Below are 5,209 nucleotides of genomic sequence, written 5' to 3' on the forward strand. Positions count from 1 at the left end.
TTAGGGTGTCAGTCCTCTTGTACTTAAGTCGGCATTGTGCCTTTTGTATTAAATTCGGATGCAATTTCTGTGTTTCAACGTCAATAAGAAGGTCCAAGGGATACAGTAAACCTGAAGTGAAGCATCGGAATCTAAAACTGGCCTCACAGGAGTGGTTCTAATCATAGAAAGTTAGAGTGTCAGTACTCTTGTACTTAAGTCGGCAATGTGCCTTTTGTATTAAATTCGTATGCAATTTCTGTGTTTCATCGTCAATAAGAAGGTCCAAGTGATACAGTAAACTTAAAGTGAATTATCGGAATATAAACTGGACTCACAGGAGAGGCTCAAATCATAGAAAGCTAGAGTGTAAGTCCTCTTGTACTTAAGTCGGCATTTGCATTTTGTATTAAATTCGGATGCAATTTCTGTGTTTCATCGATAATAAGAAGGTCCAAGGGATACAGTAAACCTGAAGTAAAGCATCGGAATCTAAAACTGGACTCACAGGAGAGGTTCAAATCAAAGAAAATTAGGGTATCAGTCCTCTTGTACTTAAGTCGGCATTGTGCATTTTGTATTAAATTCGGATGCAATTTCTGTGTTTCATCGTCAATAAGAAGGTCCAAGGGATACAGTAAACCTGAAGTGAAGTATCGGAATCTAAAACTGGAATCACAGGAGAAGTTCAAATCATAGAAAGTTAGAGTGTCAGCCCTCTTGTACTTAAGCCGGCATTGTGCCTTTTGTATTAAATTCAGATGCAATTTCTGGGTTTCATCGTCAATAACAACGTCCAAGGGATACAGTAAACCTGAAGTGAAGCATCAGAATCTAAAAATGGACTCACAGGAGAGGTTCAAATCATAGAAAGTTAGAGTGTTAGTCCTCTTGTACTTAAGTCGGCATTGTGCCTTTTGTATTAAATTCGGATGCAATTTCTGTGTTTCATCGTCAATGAGAAGGTCCAAGGGATACAGTAAACCTGTAGTGAAGCATCGGCATCTAAGAATGGACTCACAGGAGAGGTTCAAATCATAGAAAGTTAGAGTGTTAGTCCTCTTGTACTTAAGTCGCCATTGTGCCTTTTGTATTAAATTCGGATGCAATTTCTGTGTTTCATCGTCAATAAGAAGATCCAAGGGATACAGTAAACCTGAAGTGAAGCATCGGAATCTAAAACTGGCCTCACAGGAGTGGTTCAAATCATAGAAAATTAGAGTGTCAGTCCTCTTGTACTTAAGTCGGCATTGTGCATTTTGTATTAAATTCGGATGAAATTTCTGTGTTTCATCGTCAATAAGTAGGTCCAAGGGATAGAGTTAACCTGAAGTGAAGCATCGGAATCTAAAACTGGAATCACAGGAGAGGTTCAAATCATAGAAAGTTAGAGTGTCAGTCCTCGTGTACTTAAGTCGGCATTGTGCCTTTTGCACTAAATTCGGATGCAATTTCTGTGTTTCATCGTCAATAAGAAGGTCCAAGGGATACAGTAAACCTGAAGTGTAGCATCGGAATCGGAAACTGGACTCACAGGAGTGGTTCTAATCATAGAAAGTTAGAGTGTCAGTCCTCTTGTACTTAAGTCGGCAATGTGCCTTTTGTATTAAATTCGTATGCAATTTCTGTGTTTCATCGTCAATAAGAAGGTCCAAGTGATACAGTAAACTGGAAGTGAAGCATCGGAATATAAACTGGACTCACAGGAGTGGCTCAGATCATAGAAAGCTAAAGTGTAAGTCCTCTTGTACTTAAGTCGGCATTGGGCATTTTGTATTAAATTCGGATGCAATTTCTGTGTTTCATCGTCAATAAGAAGGTCCAAGGGATACAGTAAACCTGAAGTAAAGCATCGGAATCTAAAACTGGACTCACAGGAGATGTTCAAATCATAGAAAGTTAGAGTGTCAGTCCTCTTGTACTTAAGTCGGCATTGTGACTTTTGTCTTAAATTCGGATGCAATTTCTGTGTTTGATCGTCAATAAGAAGGCCCAAGGGATACAGTAAACCTGAAGTGAAGCATGGGGATCTAAAACCGGAATAACAGGAGAAGTTCAAATCATAGAAAGTTAGAGTGTCAGTCCTCTTGTACTTAGGCCAGCATTGTGCCTTTTGTATTTAATTCGGATGCAATTTCTGTGTTTCATCGTCAATAAGAAGGTCCAAGGGATACAATAAACCTGAAGTGAAGCATCGGAATGTAAAACTGGACTCACAGGAGAGGTTCAAATCATAGAAAGTTAGAGTGTCAGTCCTCTTGTACTTAAGTCGGCATTGTGCCTTTTGTATTAAATTCGTATGCAATTTCTGTGTTACATCGTTAATAAGAAGGTCCAAGGGATACAGTAAACCTGAAGTGAAGCATCGTAATCTAAAACTGGCCTCACAGGAGTGCTTCTAATCATAGGAAGTTAGAGTGTCAGTCCTCTTGTACCTAAGTCGGCATTGTGCATTTTGTATTAAATTCGGATGCAATTTCTGTGATTCAGCATCAATAAGAGGGCCCAAGGGATTCAGTAAACCTGAAGTGAAGCAACGGAATCTAAAACTGGAATCACAGTAGAAGTTCAAATCATAGAGAGTTAGAGTGTCAGCCCTCTTGTACTTAAGCCGGCATTGTGCCTTTTGTATTAAATTCAGATGCAATTTCTGTGTTTCATCGTCAATAAGAAGGTCCAAGGGATACAGTAAACCTGAAGTGAAGCATCGGAATCTAAATCTGGCATCAGAGGAGTGGTTCAAATCATAGAAAGTTAGAGTGTCAGTCCTCTTGTACTTAAGTCGGCAATGTACCTATTGTATTAAATTCGGATAAAATTTCTGTGTTTCATCGTCAATGAGAAGGTCCAAGGGATACAGTAAACCTGTAGTGAAGCATCGGCATCTGAGAATGGACTCACAGGAGAGGTTCAAATCATACAAAGTTGGAGTGTCAGTCGTCTTGTACTTAAGTCGGCATTGTGCCTTGTGTATTAAATTCGTATGCAATTTCTGTGTTTCATCGTGATTAAGAAGTTCCAAGGGATACAGCAAATCTGAAGTGAAGCATCGGAATCTAAAACTGGACTCACAGGAGAGGTTCAAATCATAGAAAGTTAGAGTGTCAGTCCTCTGGTACTTAAGTCGGCATTGTGCATTTTGTATTAAATTCGGATGCTATTTCTGTATTTCATCGTCAATAAGAAGGTCCAAAGGATACAGTTAACCTGAAGTGAAGCATCGGAATCTAAAACTGGAATCACAGGAGAGGTTCAAATCATAGAATGTTAGAGTGTCAGTATTCTTGTACTTAAGCCGGCATTGTGCCTTTTGTATTACATTCGGATGCAATTTCTGTGTTTCATCGTCAATAAGAAAGTCCAAGGGATACATTTAACATGAAGTCAAGCATCGGAATCTAAATCTGGCCTCAGAGGAGTGGTTCAAATCATAGATAGTTAGAGTGTCAGTCCTCTTGTACTTAAGTCGGCATTGTGCATTTTGTATTAAATTTGTATGCAATTTCTAAGTTTCATCGTCAATAAGTAGGTCCAAGGGATCCAGTAAACCTGAAGTGAAGCATCGGAATCTAAAAATGGACTCACAGGTGAGGTTCAAATCATAGCAACTTAGAGTGTCAGTCCACTTGTACGTAAGTCAGAATTGTGCCTTTTGTATTAAATTTGGATGAAATTGCTGTGGTTCATCATCAATAACTAGGTCCAAGAGATACAGTAAACCTGAAGTGAAGCATCGGAATCTAAAACTGGACTCACAGGAGAAGTTCTAATCATCGAAAGTTCGAGTGTCAGTCCTCTTATACTTAAGTCGGCATTGGGCCTGTTGCATTAAATTCGGATGCAATTTCTGTGTTTCATCGTCAATATGAGGGTCCAAGGGATACAGTAAACCTGAAGTGAAGCATCGGAATCTAAAACTGAACTCACAGGCGAGGTTCAAATCACAGAAAGTTAGAGTGTCAGTCCTCTTGTACTTAAGTCGGCATTGTGCCTTTTGTATTAAATTCGGATGCAATTTCTGTGTTTCATCGTCAATAAGAAGGTCCAAGGGATACAGTAAACCTGAAGTGAAGCATCGGAATCTCAAACTGGACTCACAGGGGAGGTTCAAATCATATAAAGTTAGAGTGTCAGTCCACTTGTACTTAAGTCGGCATTGTGCCTTTTGTATTATATTCGGATGCAATTTCTGTGTTTCATCGTCAATAAGAAGGTCCAAGCGATACAGTAAACCTGAAGTGAAGCATCGGAATCTAAAAATGGACTTACGGGAGAGGTTCAAATCATAGAAAGTTAGAGTGTCAGTCCACTTGTACTTAAGTGGGCATTGTGCCTTTTGTATTAAATTTGGATGCAATTTCTGTGTTTCATCGTCAATAAGAAGGTCCAAGGGATACAGTAAACCTGAAGTGAACCATCGGAATCTAAAACTGGACTCACAGGAGAGGTTCAAATCATCGAACATTAAGGTGTCAGTCCTCTTGTACTTAAGTCGGCATTGTGCGTTTTGTATTAAATTCTGATGCAATATCTGTGTTTCATCGTCAATAAGAAGGTCCAAGAGATACAGTAAACCTGAAGTGAAGCATCGGAATCTAAAACTGGACTCACAGGAGAGGTTCAAATCATCGAAAGTTAGAGTGTCAGTCCTCTTGTACTTAAGTCGGCATTGTGTCTTTTGCATTAAATTCGGATGCAATTTCTGTGTTTCATCGTCAATAAGAGGGTCCAACGAATACAGTAAACCTGAAGCGAAGCATCAGAATCTAAAACTGGACTCACAGGAGAGGTTCAAATCATAGAGAGTTAGAGTGTCAGTTCACTTGTACGTAAGTCAGAATTGTGCTTTTGTATTAAATTCGGATGCAATTGCTGTGGTTCATCATCAATAAGTAGGTCCAAGAGATACAGTAAACCTGAAGTGATGCATCGGATTCTAAAACTGGACTCACAGGAGAAGTTTAAATCATCGAAAGTTTGAGTGTCAGTTTTCTTGTACTTAAGTCGGCATTGGGCCTGTTGTATTAAATTCGGATGCAATATCTGTGTTTCATCGTCAATAAGAAGGTCCAAGGGATACAGTAAACCTGAAGTGAAGCATCGGAATCTAAAAATGGACTCACAGGAGAGTTTCAAAACATAGAAAGTTAGTGTGTCAGTCCTCTTGTACTTAAGTCAGCATTGTGCCTTTGTATTAAATTCGGATGCAATTACTGTGTTTCATCGACAA

The sequence above is a fragment of the Schistocerca serialis genome, chromosome 3 (genome assembly GCF_023864345.2).
Source record: "Schistocerca serialis cubense isolate TAMUIC-IGC-003099 chromosome 3, iqSchSeri2.2, whole genome shotgun sequence".
Classification (NCBI taxonomy): domain Eukaryota; kingdom Metazoa; phylum Arthropoda; class Insecta; order Orthoptera; family Acrididae; genus Schistocerca; species Schistocerca serialis.